The sequence below is a fragment of the Amphiura filiformis genome, chromosome 9, assembly GCF_039555335.1.
Source record: "Amphiura filiformis chromosome 9, Afil_fr2py, whole genome shotgun sequence".
In the NCBI taxonomy this organism is placed as follows: domain Eukaryota; kingdom Metazoa; phylum Echinodermata; class Ophiuroidea; order Amphilepidida; family Amphiuridae; genus Amphiura; species Amphiura filiformis.
The window spans coordinates 25611660-25632247 of NC_092636.1; the positions used below are offsets into that span (position 1 = coordinate 25611660).

A 20588-nucleotide genomic window follows, 5' to 3' on the forward strand; every position below is an offset into this window, starting at 1 on the left:
GTCATGTTCGCGTATTTGTAACATCTGGCAACCCAAACTTAATTTGCTTCCAATCGTACGTGATCACATCTTACTAAACTTAATTACCTCCCCTGGAATTAACGCATCTTAACAAGGATGTGGTTTAAAATTGTTAATTGGGGTCATCAACTTATACTTCATCGTAAAGTATAAAAGCATCACAAAATACAGAATGCTGTCTATGTTTTAGCAAATTGGATCCTTAGTGTTAGTTCTGGCAGAAAAATATATCTTATCGGGAAAAAACACCTCCAACATGTGACTATGAATACGTAGCATATGAACAATTATCTCGATGGTAGATTTTTAAAATAATACTCTGTTTTGATCTAACCAATACGGGATGCAAAACAACATAACCTTGAAATGAATACCCACTTGTATAATATTATAATGAATATTTGACACGTTCCAACAACAAATCGAACTTATTTGTCGATTTTAAATCCGGTTCTGAACGGAACACCTATTTCTATAAATACGAACTAGTTTTTAAGTGTCATATTCCCCGCTTATAACATCTCGACAAAAGAAAACAGACAATAATGTAAATAAACTATATGATCATATTTCCATTTGCCCTCCGGAATTTGGTCATGCCATACATTAATCCGTATGTCATATTTCATAACCACCTGCCTTTATGTGTTAGATACAGGTGGCAACTTGTTAATTTTGCACAGACTATCAATCAACAATAAGCTTATAGTGTTATCCAACGGATTAACGACTATCACTTCACGTATAATGACGATTTTTGCTCAGGTTATTGTCTCCTTCAGTGTGTCAAATATACGTTAAAACAAAGGGATGCCACTGATTCACATATCTTTATAAACAAAATCGAATCTTTTTGAATCAAACATCTATCAAAAACCAAAAGGAATATAGTATTGGTTGATTCGTAAACGTACGAAATCACAAAATAAAATATCGTTCTCTGGTGCTTTTACGAATAATTCTTCACATAACTAAAAATAATATAATGCATAAAACTATCATACCTATGATGTACCGAAGGAAAGAATACATTTAAGGACAATTACATCGATTATTTCGACGCTCTTTTCGTTTCAAATCATGTTTATTGGAAGTGCAATCGTTACACGGAATCGTTTTTCTATACCTCAGGGTTTTGCGTTGGTAAATATCAACTTGTCGCAAACATCTCCCAAAGCGTCTTATTGCTGATAAATTAATTGAAATTGAAATCTTACGCAAATCAGAGAGCAAAAATGTCAAGTTTAACGTCGAAAAGCATTAGGGATATGACGCATTCTTTAACATTATGCAGACTTTGCAGATGAAAATGAATATAAGAAAAAAGTAACACTGATGAAAGTTATACAAACATAAAATACTTTATCAACGGGTATTTGGTTAGAAACGATCTTTAGAGTCATTCCCTCATTTCAAATATATAGTTTTGGTTTCTCTATTGTTCAGAAACCAAAAATCAAGGGATTAAAATGTGGAGATGAACTGGTATGCAATCATAACACTATTGTGCTGGGAGGACACAAGAGGGTATATATAATCAAAAGTATAATGGGCTATAACCATACGTATATAATAGCCTATTGTGCTAACATTTTCATTATCGATATCTATCAACGCGGACGACTTTTGATGCTCTCTGCCGTATGTGGCACACTTCCATGACACCATAAAATTACACCCAAGTTCCGAGATTCGTTTGATAAGTTATGCATAGACATCATGTTCTTATATGGGGGGGTGTGGGTGGGGTGTTTTGTTTATTTGTCTGAAATATAAACGATGCATGATGATGTAGATGATTTGATTATGAATTAGATTATTCCCGGAAAGCACAACCCATACCTCTTACCTATGTTCCCTCCGCCACCTATATATAACCTCCTCCTCCCCCTCCCCACACTCGATATCGACTCTTCCCTATTATTCCACCCCTATTGAGCCCCCTCTCCCCCTCCTTCCCTTCCCACTTCCAATGCTCTCTCCCTCTGTTTTCTTTCTCCCTTACCCTTACCCCCTCCCCCTCAAACACACATACCCTCTTTCCCTGGCGATCTCTTCTATTTCTCTCTCTCTCTATTCTCCAATAAATAAATTGAATAAAAGTTAGTTTAAACCAGCTTTCTATGATATTGATCTTCCGTCATGCGACATGCACATAAATAGAGTTGTGTATAATACTGTTTATAACACTGAAGTCATAATCTGTCAAGTGCCTATTGTAATGTCTGTGGAAATATTTCGATGGTCTATATATTTTCACAGTGAAATCAGCTTAGGCTAATTCGTAGTCTCAAGTAAATGCTTTCAAACTAAATCAATGCTTTCAAATGTAGACTGCTTTGTTCGACTTCTCTGCTCGTGAATATTGCACTGCGAAATTTAAACATTTCTTTTGTATACTTAGAGTAGGTAACTTCAAATCAAATAATTTTACGATCCACACCACTTATAAGAAACTGAAACCAAAACCGAAACTGACTGACACAAATGTTCGGTTTTAAACAAAAGGTAGAAACAATGAGTTCGATATCTTATGATTCAAGTGGTTAGGCAGGACAATAGGAAACCACGTGACCAAAACCAAAACCAAAACTAAAACTATATATTTGAAATGAGGCATTGTCGCTATTTGCCTGTGGAAACTTGTTAATCAGATAAACAACCATAAAATAATTAACTTCATCACAAATGTGTACTTTATTATGAAAACTTTGTATCTTTTATGGACATTTGAAGTGAAGAAAAAGTACTCGGTACACAATTAATCAAACTTATTTAATCAAACTGCTATTGGCTAACTCTGTAATCGATATGGATGTACTTGCGATGTTTCTTGTACTGATGTATTCGTCGTTTTGATAAATTAGTATGCCTTGTAATAGTTATAACCCTAAAACACAAGCTGATCTGGTTTGCTTGTTGAACCCATCTGTTGACAATAATGTCAAACAGCTTGGTTTCTTCTTTGAAAAGTCACAATGACCAAACCCAGAAAGTTTCGACTTTACAAAAGTGATCTTCAAAGGTCTCTTACTTTCATCATTTTATCAAAACAAAAAATCTACGGTTCGCAATGTAATTTTAGCGTTAAAAAGTAGAGATTCACAATATAAGCTGCTCGATTCCTACCATTTCAAGCTTTAAAAGGTAAATATTTGTCTACTTTCGTTCGAGTATAAGAAACTTCACAATCTAATACAGAAATATACAAAACATATATAGCCTTCGATCGATTCACATTAGTTCGGATTAGTTCACAATGTCCTTATAACATCAAATAGAGGAAAATAACGACTTTATAAGAACATCTTTTGATATTTTCATAGAATCTAAACTCAGGCGATGAAAGTATAATCAGAGTGGGTATGTATGATCGAAGCAGAAAGTTTCGATTGGATTCCTGTATTTTTCTCCCACTTGGACTACTCGAGAGTATATAGCCATTGTACTGCTTGTTCTTTATCTCATAACGTAAGGCAATCAAAACATAACTGTTAGAAATACAGACTTCTTCAAATGACACTCAAAACATTTTTGTTCACTTCTGTTATATTACACTTAGGTTTTAAAATTTTTGAATCCGTAACGAACTATACAATCCTTTTTATATTTTTTTTTATAATTTTGAAATTATGTCTCCACCGGCCTTTCATCAGTTAGTTCATATGTCAATATGAGTAGTATAACTGATTATCAACATTTTGATTACACTAGCTATAACTGACAAGGTGACAAACATTAATCTGAATCTAATGAAGCGTAAGTATCACTTTGAATTTATTCCGGCCGAGGCAGGTGGCATCAGCCGCTGACTATTCATAGCAATGTAGACTTCATATCTATCGTCATTCAGTCCGTCAAAACAGGTGACCCTGTGAAAACCTACACTGAAAATATACATACAACGTATCGCAACTACACGACCCCTTGTATCAAGCTAAAAGTGGCAATCAAGTTGTTCTTCTTACGGTAAATAAACAAGTTCAGAATGTGTTTTACTGGAAAAGTTGAGTGACCGATAAAGAAGGAATATGTTCAGCATTTACAGCCGTTCGTGCTCTGTAGTACTTTTTGTTGAAAAAAACATTTTGTGAGGTTCCCTAAGGGGCGATTCGGGAAAAATGTTTTGAGGTAAACAATAAAAGAAGTTTCAAAGCATCAACCCGACGATAACCATAGTACGACTTATTCTAAGTTTATTAGAAACTTTCTTTCTGTACAATGTGCAGTGTACATACGGATAAGTTAGATAGTTGAAATACAAGCGTCTGTTTCTTTTCAGCACAAAAAAAACATGCAAAAATCTTCAAAATTTTCAGGCTTTTACAGTTCCTAAATTTATGCATTCAAATATTTCCTTACACCAGTTGCTGAACAAATGAAAACCTCAAATTTCAATGATTTTTCAAGGAAATTCATCATCCTCACAGTAGAGAATCATACCTTTATATCAGTTGAAATCCAATTAATATTAGATATGATGGATTTTTATGATATGTTCTGATAAACCACAATTTCAAAAACCAATTCCAATGTAGGAAATAATATTCTTTTTTAGATCTAGCCAATTTCAAACAAACGGGATGCAAAACAACATAAACTTCAAATGAACACCCACTGTATCATATTTGCTTTGTCTAATACGTCTCACAACGAATTCAACTTATTTGCCGATTCTGAACTTCTGCAATTTCTGATTACCGTGTCGTTGTAAGGTAAGGCCAGAATATGATTAAATCACTTATTTAGGAATTAGTTTTAATTAATCATGTTAAGACCTGGATTTCAGTGTCACATTCCCCACTGATAACATGATAACATATGATCCCTTATGATCACATTACCATTTGCCTTCCGGAATTTGGTCATGTCATATATATATATTAGCCCATATAATAATTTTTTATAATCGCATGTCTTTATTTGTTACAATGTGCACAGAATATATAAATAATCAATAAGCTTATAGTGTTATCCAACGGATAAACAACTAATACCTCAAGTATAATGACGATTCCTGTGCATCAGGCCATTGTCTCTTTCAATGTGTCAAATATACGATAAAATAAAGGGTTGTGACTTTGCGCATCTGTTTGAAACAAAATCGAATCGTTTCACCAAAAGAAAAATCTAAGAAAGACGGACTATAACAGGTTAACACGTGAAGTAAGAAATCACAGTATAATATCGTTCTCTGGAGCTTTTACAGATAATTTTATAAATGATTAAAAATAATACACTGCTTAATACTATCATATCTAGGATGTAGCGAGGGACAAATACATTTAGGGACATTACATCGATTATTTCGAGACGCTCTTTTTTGTTTCAAAACTTATTTATCGGAAACGTACTCACAACCGCTTTTCAATACCTCGAGGTTTTACGTCGGTAAATATCAACTTGTCGTAAACGTCTCCCAAAGCGCTTTATTACTACTTGTTTTTAGAAATATAAAGCTTACGCAAATCAGAGAGCAACAATGTCAAGTTTAACGTCGTAAAACATTAAAGATATGACGTATTCTTTAAAAGATATGAAGACTTTGAAGATATATATAGATATATATAAAACTCGATGACGGCATATTACGAAAAAAAGTAATACCAATGAAGGTTATGAAAACATAAAATAATTGAACATCGGGTTACGGTTAAGGCAAATGATCTAACAGTCACCAGGTAGCAAAACAGTCAGTCTATCGTTTCTATTTGCCTACGGAAACCATCTAATCAGATGAGCAACCATAAAATTAATTTTCCAAATTTGCACTTCTTGATGAAAGAATTATGTTGTTTATTATGAAATTCTACTTTTTACCTTTGTATCTTTTATAAAAAAATATGAAGTGAAAACAAATTAATTGTTATACAAACGTGCGACTGCCATTGGCTAAATCTATAATTAATTAATCAAGATGTACGTGCAATTATTTTTGCACTGCTGTATCATGTTGAATTCTAACTTCGAAGACAAAGATGTTAAACGGCTTGGTTTTACTTTAGAAAAGGCATAATGACCAAACCTACGTTATATGTGACGTGTCATGTCAAAAGGAGACACTTTTGAGCAGGATCGTAAATGGAGAAATGGCCCAAAATATGCCCGGATGCCCGGATGCCCGGATGTGATTTATTCACAATTTGGGTTTGTTGTGAATTTGTGATATTATTAATGTTTCAAATATTGTCTGATAGTTTCAGACTGGAATATAACCGGCATCTTGTATTTTCTGAGACATTTTTCAAGGTAATTCCTACTCTCAACATTGTCAATTATATTTTTAAAGGCCGTTAACTTGTAACAAATTCAATATCTCGGCCTAGGAATGTCCGATTTCATCGGGGAAAACGTCGTTGTGGAGCAAAATATCTCTTTATTTAAGGGCTGGGGTATGAACGTTTGGACAGTATTTATTGTGGGACGTTAGAGCAGCACATCAGACATATCGAATTGCATTCTGAATACGAAGAATGTCCTTCTGATATCAAATAATTTAGATTTTTTGAAATTCGCAATGTAATACACATTTTATGGCAAATGATTAAAAATTGATATTTTTGATATTTAACAGTACTCGAAGTAAACTTTATAAATCTGATGATTTATACTTAAAGTGTATGTAGGTGGGATGAAAAGCCGACGATCAATTGAAAATTTTGACCTTTAGTATTGAAGATATGAAATTTTTTCCCAAAACACCAAAAACAAAATAGGTCTTTTTGGGAAAAAAATTCATATCTTCAATGTGAAAGGTCAAAATTTTCAATTGATCGTCGGCTTTTCCTCCCAGCTACATACACTTTAAGAATATATCATTAGATTTATAACATTTACTTCGAGGACTGTTATATATCAAAAATGTGAAAAATATCAAATTTTAATAATTTGTCATAAAATTGGTATTTTATCGTGAATTTCAAAAAATGAAAATTATTTGATATCAGAAAGACATTCTTCGTATTCAGAATGCAATTCAATATGTCTGATGTTCTCTCATGTCCCACAAAAAATACTGTCGAAACGCTCAAAACGTTCATTCCAGATCCCTTAAGTTATATAAAAATCTCAAAATTGATAACCTGCCCAAAAGTGTCTCCTTTTGACATGACACGTCACATATGTTTAGAGTATGCATTTTTAATATTCAAAGTTATTTCATTTTAAACATTCAATGAAAACAAACACCTGTGCATCTGAATATAACACAGAGAAAGTACAAACTTTACTTTTTGCAATAAAAGGCTCTCAGTTTGTACCATTTCAAACTTTAAAAGATAAATATTTGTCTACTTTAGATCGAGTATAAGACACTAAACAACCGACTTCACAATCTGTTATAAAGATATAGAAAACAAAATGCGATCGAATCATTTTAGCTCGGGAGCATCGTCCTTACAACATCGTCAGCAAATATAGCCAAGTAAAAATGACTATAAGAACATCGTGTTTCATACATACTTTCGTTCGAGTATACGGAACTTCACATTCTGTTACAGAAATATACAAAACATATTATTGCTTGCGATCGATTCACATTAGTTCGGGTACATTGTCCTCAGAACATCAAATAAAGGACTGTATAAGATATTTTGACAGAAGTTTCATAGAATATAATCAGGCAATGACTATATAATCACAGTGGGTATGTATGATTGAAGCAGAAAGTTTTGATTTGATGCCCTGTAAGTTTCGCTTACGTAAACTACAAGAGAGTAAATTTCTTATATAATTGGCTGAATATATCCGTCAATACCGGGGGGCATGTTCCTCCACATTTTGGGATGGGGGACACAATATCTACCCCCCCCCACACACACACACACCCAGTATACAGGCAGTATTCGGTATTTACCGAATAAAATGTAAACTTAAGATTATTTTTGTTAGTTTATCCAAGAAGGTTTATCTTGTAACATAAGGCAATAAAAACTTAATTTTTAAATATAGAGACTATAAGAACATCGTGTTTCATACATACTTTCGTTCGAGTATACGGAACTTCACATTCTGTTACAGAAATATACAAAACATATTATTGCTTGCGATCGATTCACATTAGTTCGGGTACATTGTCCTCAGAACATCAAATAAAGGACTGTATAAGATATTTTGATATAAGTTTCATAGAATATAATCAGGCAATGACTATATAATCACAGTGGGTATGTATGATTGAAGCAGAAAGTTTTGATTTGATGCCCTGTAAGTTTCGCTTACGTAAACTACAAGAGAGTAAATTTCTTATATAATTGGCTGAATATATCCGTCAATACCGGGGGGCATGTTCCCTCCACATTTTGGGATGGGGGACACAATATCTACCCCCCCCCACACACACACACACACCCAGTATACAGGCAGTATTCGGTATTTACCGAATAAAATGTAAACTTAAGATTTTTTTTGTTAGTTTATCCAAGAAGGTTTATCTTGTAACATAAGGCAATAAAAACTTAATTTTTAAATATAGAGACCTTTAAATGACACTCGAAACATATTTGATCATATATGACCCATTTTGAAATTTTGTCTCGACCAGCCTTTCCTCAGTTAGCTTAATGTCAATACGATCATTGTAACCGACCATCAATATGGAGTAACTGACAAGGTGATAAACATTAATCTGAATCTAATGAAGCGTAAGTATCACTTTGAATTTATTCCGGCAGAGGCAGGTGTCATCAGCCACTGATTATTCACAGCAATGTAGACTTCATATCTATCGTCATTCAGTCCATCAAAACAGGTGTCCCTGTGAAAGCCTACATTGAAAATATACATACAACCACATAACATAACACCTACATGTAGTATCAAGCTAAAAGTGGAAATCAGATTGTTCTGCTATCGGTAAATAAACAAGTCGAGAATGTGTTTCACTGGAAAGGTTGACTGACCGACAAAGAAGGACTATGTTCAGCACTTACAGGCGTACGTGCTATGTAGTGCTTTTTGTTAAGAAACATTTTGTAAAGCTCCCTAAGGGCAGATCGTGGAAAATTTTTTTTGAGGTATGGGGGTGTGATTCACTGGAAACAAAATTGCCCATAAATAAAGGGATAATTTGTTGTGGTGCGTAGTACGATAAGCTTGTCGATACGGATGACAGTTTTTTCGTTTCAATAATTTCAATGTGGTTGTGGTTTGTACTGATGGTTATTTTGGTAGTGTTCCACGAAAGGATTCTGTGGTAAATTGGTAGATCATTTAAAATAAATACAAATGAATTCAATGATTTGCTGTGGATAAACAATAGAGGCCAAATATAATGCTAAATTATGTATACTATTGACGCACTTTCTTTATTGTGTATATCAAATGCAAAATATATCCAAACCACGATCCAAAATAATAATGCTCTATAGTTGCATCAAAATGAGTGTTACCCATCCAATGGTATTTTTTGCTTTGTTTTGTTTTTTGATAAGTCTGTCAGTTCTAAACGTAATATTTAATCTACTTGAAATGACCAAACTTTTAAACATAAACTTTTAAGTGGACGGTTAGAAGAGTAGAAGAGACAGGCTTTAACAACAGCCTATATTCCTAGATAGATGCATGGGTGTAACCAAAGCGTATCAGGTGCACGCTGTCGGAAATACATTGGTTAGAATCGGGACCAAAAGAATGAAACTGATTGTTAAATCAACCCTACGTTCATCCGAACATCAGAGAAATAATGTTCAATGACCGATGTTACCCCTCAGAAAGACCAGGCTGCTTTCGTGCCTCATCACATAGATACAAATTTCGTTAATTAGACAAAGAAATAGCATGAATAGCCTTAACATTATGAAACAATATGAGACATATTTGATTGATATCATCGCCAGCTTTGGGAGTTAAACGACCTCTTGGATACAATCGGATAACTTGGAAAAGTGTCATCAACACATAGCTGTCTAAACCTATATCTTTCATCGTAATAGCTAAAGTACCTTTCAAAAGCTATATTTCGATATCGTTTGATCGCTGAAAACTTAAATTCAAAAGCTTTTTATAACAAAGTGCTTCATTAGAAATTGATACCTATCGTAAGGTTGTGTGCGCATATTTTTTCATGTCTTTGTCTTCATGTGTGGGATGTGGGTGGTTGTGGTGGTAAGTGATGGTATGTGTATGCATGCAAGTTTAGGAATAGGTGAATGGGATCTGGGATAGTGTGGTTGATTTATACACGTGATATGTGTGACTTCTGCTTCTGCTTCTGCTCATAGGCGTAGATCCCGGGGGCATAAATCCCCCAATATTTTTCCAGGGGTGGATGATAGCTGATGATCCAGACAATCACCCCCCTCCCCCATGTTGACGCCTGTATGTGGATTTTTGGCCATATTTGGCCATTTTGGCCCAAAAGTGCCAAGTTTTCCGAGCTTTGCGCAAATATATTCAACTTTTGGGCCATATATTTTCATAATTTTAGCTTCAATATGGCAAAAAATGTTGCGCGCATTTGTAGCATAAACTTATTTAGTCGCCAAAAGGTGCTGGATTTACTATACTTCAAGAAATTTTTTCCAACCTCATCCCCCAATGTCAAAAAGAAATCTCTCTACTTTAAGTCTTTAATACACGGCTTTCGGCTAAAGCACCAACAGGCTGTATTAGCACATCTATGACACTAACAAAGGTGCCAAAATTTGAATTTTGATTATTTTTACGATCCTCTGCATGAACAAATCACTTAATGGGCCTTTAACTGCAAAGGCCAGAAAGAAAGTTCTTCTATGTTAAGGGAGTGGGTATACATGAAACTCTAACTAGACTACTATGTTTATCGGTTTGTGTTTTCCTCTATGTGCCTGACCAAAAAGCAAAATCCGAAATCAACAGTACCAGTCTGGTGCATTCTAGAGACATTATACATACTGTTTTGTTAACATCAACGTTATTTATCTACAATTTAATATATACTCAAATAGTAATGTAAACATAAATTTCTCGTAACGCGCTCCTCTTTGCCTCCATTTGTTTTCATGAATCCACTTTTAATATTTAGCTAACATTTGGCGATATTATTTATTGTAACACAGATGTGTCATAATAATCATAATACGTGTACATCATCACCAAACAAAGGAACAAAATTGTCAAACAACATGTGCGTTCATTGGCCTAATATTGCTGGCTGATAAGAGCCAGGCAATTTATAACTTTCTCATTATTACTTTTTGATTAAGAATTACATTACCGTAGAAAATTTTGATTAAGACTTACATGGCCGTAGCAAAAATGCAAAAATATTTCTAATAGTATTACTATATTAAATGAGTTAAAGGAACGAGAAGTAACATGTAACAACTACCATACCGTAAATGATTTTAAGCTCTTATTATTTTTTATCCATAGTAATTTGTCGTCATACTTTATTTCAAACTAAATAATTGACCTAAATACGTATAGAAATTGTAAGATTTTCTTTGCATTGAAACATTCCACATTGACAATGCAAATGAAATCTATATACGGTATTGTATAACGTATGAGAATAAATTGTAACATCTTTAGTCTGAAAGAATATATTGAAATAAATGATAAGACCAAACTTTTCGATCAATTCACTTGAGGTACATAAACACCCTGAACTGATATCGCCCATCGCTATAACCGCTGATTGAATAATAAATAGTCTCTGCTGCACTCGGAAACAGACTAGTACAAGGACGGATCGCTTAGGGGAAATATACGGGAAGAATGAAAAAGAAAATCATTATGGTTCAGCTATACAAGAGAATCAAATGGTATTGGATGTCAGATCAAATTGAGAAGGGGTATCTCATGATACGCCTCAAGTACATCATAAGTATGCTTACGTTGGTTTCTGATAAATACTCCGGCTTCGTTCCCGCCAAAAACGTGTCAAAAAATTGTGTTATAGAGATGAGATTGTGCAAGAGCTGGCTCTGACGTCACGTTCTTATTCAAGGGAAGTCGTTCGTTCCCTTCTGGCTGTACTTTGAGAAATTTAACAAAGGTCATTTTTTTGTGTGTGTTCTTGAGGTCATTTCGCATGGAGGATTAATTTCAATTTGGCATGCTCGTGGTTATTTAACATGGTTTATTTCAAGGCTTGATCTACTTATTTCTATTATGAATAACATTCGCTTTTATTAAAATGAAGTACCTTCATAAAATGTTGTCCATGAAATTATGATTTATACTTTCAATGTGCTGCGTTAAAGAACTAAGAAATGTTGACAACATAAAAAGTGTGTTGGGTTAATAAAGCGCTAATTATATTTTTTGTTTGATTAATTAAACTTTTAGTCTTTTGGTTGAATCAGCGTCTCATTCGTTGACAGGGTCCTTCTATAATGTACTTTTACTACATCTGACAATACCATTAGTTAAAAATCTACAAAAAAAATAAATAGGGTTTCCTGTGCTTTTTCCGTACTGCTAGCTCTCAATCAATAACGCGTATTTATTAACGGGTTATCTATCTTAGCACGCAATTACACCTAAAAAAGCACAGTAATTTGTAGTGTGCTACGCACAGGCACAACGTTGATCCACAAGCATTAGCACACTTTACAAACTGTCCCTGACCACTACGGCTCCATATCATTCCATAAACCATTAAACAACAGCACATGAACTTTGCAGCGCACATCCTAGACATTTCACAATTAACCTTCGCAACCAGGATCAGCTCCCCGAGTTTCGTACGAGTTATAACGAGACAATTAGCAGTAAGTTCCTTGTCCAGGAGAATTTCAAGCTAATTCAATATTTCCACGAGAGCATATTGTACTACCGCCAGGGTTCGAACCCGCAACCTCTCGCACCATAGTCGAACGTCTTATCGATTGAGATAACTTGACTGTACACATAGAAACACACTCCCACGCACCTTATCACGCATGCCTGATATAAAAAAAACCAGAATATTTGTAATGAAAGTCACAAATAAATTCGCCATATATATTATGTAACAATCACTTTTTCATATATCTATTTCATCCACTTTTTTCAAATATAATCTTTGAAGTGTGAATGCCAATAAAGTTGACGTAGGGCTGTAAAGTTCACAAAATGCACCTAGTTTTTGTGATTGATGCGTCAGAAAAGCTTACAACATTAATCCACTGACCACACTTCAAATCCGACAGGTAGCCCACGTCCCTGGAACTAAAAAATAAACGATTATTGTGTGTCATCGACAGCTTAAACTGGCACAGGAAATGATGGCCCGGTAATAGTGGAAATTGCTGTCCAAATCGACTAAGCACACTATTTGACATGTCAATAGATGGACGAAGTTAAACGGTTTACTTGATGGAATGTATTTAGTGCAATGTCGATTTTATACAGTATTTTGAAGCGTCGGGTTTAAAATGCGCATGTTTAAGTGGCACTTGAATAGCATGTATTTTAACACTTAAAAAAACTGATTAAAGGTCTTATACACTTTGAACACCTCGTGTTTGCAATAAGATAATCAATTTCATTCAAAAGTACAACATTAACAACAAATACAATAAACACACATTTGAATGAGGAGATGCTTTAAACTGCCAAAAGGCCTGAAACAAACACCCCCTTTGAATACACATATGGGCCTATTTGTTACATAATTTATCTAATACAAACATTTACATAAATACACACACCCCCTCCTACATCCATACGTACACACCCCTACCACGTATACATTAGAAAATATCTTACATCAAATGTGGTTATTTCGGGGGTTATTTCTGCAAAATCAGACTATAGGTACTTGCTAATGTAGGTCAATCCTAATTGATTTGTAGACTGTGATAATACAATGTACTTGACTTTGTGGTAAATATTATGATACTACAAGTTACGGGATCTTAGAGTAATTTAACCCAATATACAGCAGTCATTGTACCGCAATGTTGCGACTCATTCATTCACAAAATCTGATGCCGTTACATGAGATACATAGCTACACTATTGTATTCGTAATTCAAGACTGTTTGTATTCTCAAGGTATTACACTGTAGTGTTATTGCAAGCCCGGGATTGCAAGTTCTTTGACTTTCGCTTATCTAAATGAAATGACAATTTTGAAGGTTTTAATGGTAAGAAGCACTACATACTTTGAGTTTAGGATCGTCATAGCATTATTTTGCTCAAGTGTTGTAATTGTTTATGAAAAACGTTTAAGAACGGAAATTGTGTTTGGTAGATATCGAAAGTGTGTTATTACTTAGACAGTGACATTGGATGAGTTCTTTGATGACAGTTTCTGGCAATATATTCAAGCCTCCTCCGGGGCGAAACGTACCAGTTGTAAGCAAAAGTGGGTCAACAAAATCAACCTCTTTTCACCTTGCAAAACATGGAAGACAGGACACACAAAAATGCATCGTGAACACAGCCACGGAGAAAGGTTACCAATATAGATTGATATCAGGGCTTGAGGATGAGATTAAATCTTATAGAAATGAAATAAGTAAAATTTGAATATGTAATTGGGTGACAAGGAATAAATTGGATCGGCTTTCAAATATTTCTGGAAAGATAATTAGTAATCCAATTTATTTCATGTTGTTTATGAATACATTAACATTGGCGTGTGGATGCCGTGTAACACTTGTGGACGTATTACAAGGACGTTGATAAGTTCATACTTACGTATTAAAGGAAACACAAAAAGGTTTGGTAAGTTCAAATCAATTATTATGTATTATTTTCAACGCAAGAAGTATTAATTCACAGTGACAATTCAACCAGAAAAAGGTTTGCTTGCAATATTATAAATTGAGGCGCATTGATCCGTTCTCTCGTGTTGTGGGCATAGTCAATTGTGTATAATCGGGGGCAACATTTATGGTAATGTGGCGATATAAACCATGCCGCAACGTCAACCTATTTATCATCAGTGTTGTTTGATGGCATGTACAACTGTAGCCAATTTTAACTAAATGTGAACACTGATGGCGCTATTTATCTTAAATCTTGTTTGCATATTTACACGGGGTCGACACTTGTATACTTGCATTAAAACATCAGAAAAAAATGAGTAACGCACAGCAAGGAAATAAAAAAAGAACTGAAAAGAATAGTTATATTATTTGACCAAATTAGATTTTAAATTATTGTAAATAGCGCCCTCAGTTTTCACACAAATATACCGTTTGAAGAATATAGAATGAAAATTAGCACACACAAAAAAGCAGAAAAATAAGAATAGTTTTAGAAAGAAAGGAAAATATGTGCTGAAATTGCTAACAAACATATGTATCTGTTTGTTTGAAAGCTGTTGGAGTTAAAAGCTGTCGAAAATTACATGATGCTTTATGAAAAACAATCATAAATGATCTTATTTTGATCAATTTGCTGTGCTTTTGATGCTGGTCCCAATGTCACATGTAAAATAATGGGAAATCGCCCAATATTGACCAGATTGCTGGAAGTCGCAGTATAATAATTTTGCTGTAAATTACATAAAGTTAGGCTAAAGTGTGACCAATCACTGCAAATCTTGTTCAATTGTGACCGATCACTACAGTCTGTTAACTATTATGGTTTACAAAATTGTTTTAAATTCTGATCAATCTACTATAATCGCCTTAAGTCGCAAATTTGTGCTGAATTTTGCTAAATGGTGCTAAATGAGCAGAAATACTGTAAAATATTTGAGATTTTCCTCTATGAACTTTGGGCCTTAAAGTAACGACTTACCCTTCAGTTAATGCGGTGCACTTCAGTGCTTTGATCAAAATTATAATTATACAAAGTGAGCTTAATAACAAAATTACTCAAACGAGCTCAGACAAAGTTAACATAAGAATAACTAAATTTTCTATTATATTCAAAATACATAATTGATTTCGATCTGTAAAACTCAATTTTAACTCATTACAAAGTAGAACCTTAACAGTCCGTGTAAATAATTAATTATGCCCAAGGATAAACAAGTGCTTTCTGACACTTCAGAAGTTCACGGCTATCATACCTGTTCAATTTTGTTATTTCAATTATTCAAAACGAAAGATAATTGTTTTTGTAATAGAATGTTGCCTTGAATATTTGATGACTGATGTGATTGCACGTGGATTAATGTTTATACTATTTGATGTTGTTAATGTTTTTCGTTATGCCATTTTAATTAGACAAGTTGAACGAACTGAAGTCAGCTCATGGCATTTTAAAGTAGTTTGTATGCCTCCCTCTATTGTAATTATGTTATGCCTCAGTAGTAGTATACATTATTTTGACATACAAAACAAAACCTATACTTTGATCAGCTCGTAATCGGCGGGAATTACAAGGCTTTTGCCACTACGCCGCAAAGTAGACCAACGTTAAAAAAAAAAAAAAAATAAATGTAGATATTTATAATAGCGCTTTATGCCGTAAACAGCCTCAAAGCGCTTTACATTTATTCCGCCGTCATTAGAATATGTCGGAACCACGTTTGCAGCCTACAACGACTGTGACTACCCCTAACAGCTTCCCATTGCACCTGGGTGGGGTGAGGCAAGCGTGGCAAAGCGTCTTGCCCAAGGGCGCAACACGGTGGTGGGACGGGGAATCGAACCCACGCACGTCGAGCAAGCTATCAGATTATGAGTCCAAGGCCGTAATCACTGAGCCACAGTGCCAACGTTAAGAGTGATATAGTTGATCTACCTGTCTATATTTTGCGTGCTAAAGAAAGTAGATAAAGTAAATGACTTCAACTAATAATTTGATAATACTTCTGGCGAGATGTCACGAGACAAGTTTCCAAATTAAATATATTGATATAAATCCGTGATGTTATAAGGCCCGTCGATTACGAGTTGATCAAACTATAGGTTTGTCTTTGATGCTCTGCGAAATTGTGTGTGGTATGTGTTGGTCTTGAGGTTTCATGTGTGTAGATAGAGGTGATAAGTGAATGGGGGTGTACCTGTGTATGCGTTATAAGCTGAATTTATACTCCATCGTTGAGCGATCAGGGATTGATATTTTAACCAATGAGTAGCGCGCCTTTTCCACAGTGGCGGCGCTAAGGGGGATAAGGGGGCATTTGCCTCCTCCAAATATTTTTCTTGCTCCCCCACCTCCCAGTTTGCCCCACCCCCCGCACACTTTTGAGGCAAAACCCCCCCAAATGTCCACTTTCTGGGAAAAATGTGCCAATCCCTCCACCCCCCCTCAGACATTCACTTGGCCCCCCCCCCCCTCAGCTTTATTGAGCTGCTAGATACCACGTCGAATGTTAGAAAATTATTAAACAAAATTATTGCGGGATGTGGAAAAAGGGACATTGTAGCGGAGCTTGTCAATTTTTAACATATTGTGAATATTTCAGTATATTTGACAAGCAACTGTAGAAAATTCGGAAACATTGACACCTGTCAAAAACTGTAGGACATTTCTGACTTTTGACAAACCGAAGTGTATAATATTCCCTCAAATTGCATTCTATGCTTATCATGGGACCATCAATATCCCGCTTTTGATCAAGAAACGTGATTTTTCATGATTCAAAGAATTTAGATTTTTCATATTGTTTTAATATGTCTGGTTACATATTCGTTTCTCAGTAAGATGCGCATTTCAGGCTTGCAACCGCATTGTATTTGGTATTATGAATGTAGTTGGTACAACATACTTTATTTTATTTTTGACTTTAAGTATGTGTGTTCGCGAAACATTATTTTAACTACTTATCAAACTTTGTGTCCAATAGGATATATTCAAAACATCGTGTGTAGCATCCTGACAAATTGCATTCACATTTTATTTCATAGATTCAAATAAGTATAAATAGCTTAATGCATACTTTTGTCTGCTTTAGTATACACTGAAATGCCCGACGAAATGGCAATGTATGATTATGCAAATAGGAGTGCTGTAATGAGATTTCGTAAAGTGTTATATAAAGTCTACCCTCTAAGTGCGGATGATGTGCTAATGATGTACGAGGATAACGAAACCACGTCCAAATACTCCAAATATACTGCTTTGTTTATCTATTAATGTATTCATTAATTATTTATTTAAAATCTGCAAATAATGTCAATCTTGACGTCTTTTTATGGTTTGTTTTTGTTGCTTTAAATATCAAAAATGTCAAAATGTTGAGTCAAGTATTATGTTAAAGAGTTATGTCAATTCTTAGCTTGACTGACAGCATAATGTGTTAATTGGATGCCAGCCACCCTTCAAGGTCTTGGCCACACATTTTTGTAAAGCTTCCATAAGCTTTACGGATACTTAAATGCAGTCGATAAAACCATTATCTTTATCCTTGCTTTTAATCCACATCAAATCTGATTAATGTATGCTTCGTCGATTTTATGAGAATGTTGCGCCCTTCACGCTTCGTCTGGGTAGGTTTTATAAAGACATATACAAGAGAATTTTTATGGTGATACATTTTATTTATAAATCAACGTTCATAAATAAATAATAGAGACAGCTCCAAATGGTCATATGTTATGCTTAGTCAAAGATTCACCTTCTGTTAACCTAGTTCAATAAACACAGCAACGTTGCAAAATAGCAACATAGAAAATGGTACGACTTTCCTATTAAAGTTGCACAAAATTACTCTGAGATTCTTTTGTTTTGGATCACTATCATATATTTGTTAGCTATATATTTCAGGGCATATTTTCCTTTCTTTATAACATTGCTTTTTTTTTGTGTGTGGTAATTTTCATTCTATAAAACTGTATATTTGTGTGAAAACTGAGGGCGCTATTTACATATATTTTAAATGGTAATACACTAAGATATTGTCACTAAAACGGCACCAGCGTTTCCAATTTTTTGACATTTAATCATGGGATTTCATTATGTAATGTCCTCTGTATGGTATACTCGGTGCCAGAAGTGCGTAAGTCCAATAGCTGCCCTGTGAACATTTGCAATTTACACACAGTATATTGTACTTATTTACACATGGCAGCTACACACGGCAGCTATTGCATTTACCCACTTCTGGCACTATAAAACAGTCGACTGACTAATTTCAAGAGTTATTACATACAACGCCTTTAAAAAAAGTTAAAGTAGCTGACCTTCACACAAACTTCATTAATTTAGATGTTGTTGACGCTGAAAATAATTATTAATTTCTTTGTTAATTGACCTTAACCTTGGGCATTAAGTTGTTTGCTACTATTCATTATTTGCAAAGTATGTGGCCATATGTAGATGTGGTATTTCATAATCAGCCATTAACCCCTTCATATGTGCCGCTGGCGATTCAATATGTCCTGTCTATTTGTATTGTCATCTTTATTTAACCCCAATTATATGACAATTTGATCCTATCTGCGTCACACGCTTAGAATTGGCAATACTTTTGTATTTTTACACCATTATAATTTATCACCAACGCCGAGTTGGTCCTTTAATTCATTATCTTATTAACGTCAAAATGTGTTCATCAATTTCACCGATTTCAATGCCATATTCACATCTTGCGCGCCACGTCCGTTAATTTGGCTTGTTTAAACATGACTAATCAGATATGAGATTTTCTTCACCTTTCATAATCATCGCTATCAATTTTATTGGCGATGGTCAAAGTTATTTAGTCTTATCCATCAGAGGTTGATGACATCGCAATCGAGGTGGCGGCGGTATTAATAAACCTCGACGAAGCAATTTGAAAATATATCATAATTCATCAAGAGCAGACATCGTGGAGAAGACTACGTGCAGAACAAGTGGTAAAAGGCACACGAAATGTCCTTATCCTGGAGCTGATTCTGTGTTGTTTTAATGCGTTTCGATTTTTGTTTTCCGGTTATTGTTGTTTTGTTTTAGTTTAAAGCAAACCAAATCAATCGAAACAAAACAAACATTTAAAAATGTTAAACCGTTCTTTATTTTAGTTCAAGAACTACATGACAAAACGTCTGTTTCATTTGAAGCGCAATTTTTGTTGTCTTGACCTATGACCCAAATACTGAAAGAGGCCCCAGAACCTCCTTCATCTTGACCCTTGACCCAAAGAATAGAAACAAGAAAGAAATTGTTCACCTAATTTGCTACATGTAAATGGCCACTTAACTTCCAACTCGGTCTTTTTTTCGTCAGAATACACTTATTCTTCCTTAAAAGGCTCCCAAATCCCTGCAACAGTTATGTTCTCTATCAATTTTGAAAACTGATTAGAATGCGTTTATTAAACATCGAAATCGCAAGGTAAACGATTTACAACGGAGTGATATTTATCTACATGACATGTGTGCATCTCTCCTCTGGTCTCATAAAACATGGCTACATGAGGTCTGATGCCTTAATGTGAAGTGTGTTTGCAAAAAGAAGTGTAAATGAGATTCCGCTATTCCGTTTGAAATCCATACACTCTCTGTGGCAAATATGATTTTCCACACAGGGAGTGTGAATTTCAAATAGGGTTATCTGAATGGGTGACTCCATGTAAAATCTGCACCCCTGTGTGAGAGATTAAGGTACTGTCTTCCACAAAGGGTATAAGGATTTGAAAAGGAAAAGCCCCGTGCAAATAAAGAGATATTGCTTTTGAAAACGAATCACAGCTAATAAGAAGAAGCTTATTCTTTAAGTAAGAAATGATGAGGAAGAATAAAATTAACACACTCTCAACAAATTCAAGGTCA

At 34.6% G+C, this 20588-nt stretch overlaps 1 protein-coding gene across 1 annotated transcript in view; it reads right to left on the reverse strand.

The window, feature by feature from the left end:
* LOC140160799 (guanylate cyclase soluble subunit alpha-2-like) overlaps nucleotides 1–20588 on the reverse strand; it is a 175473-nt gene that overhangs the window by 122048 nt on the left and 32837 nt on the right.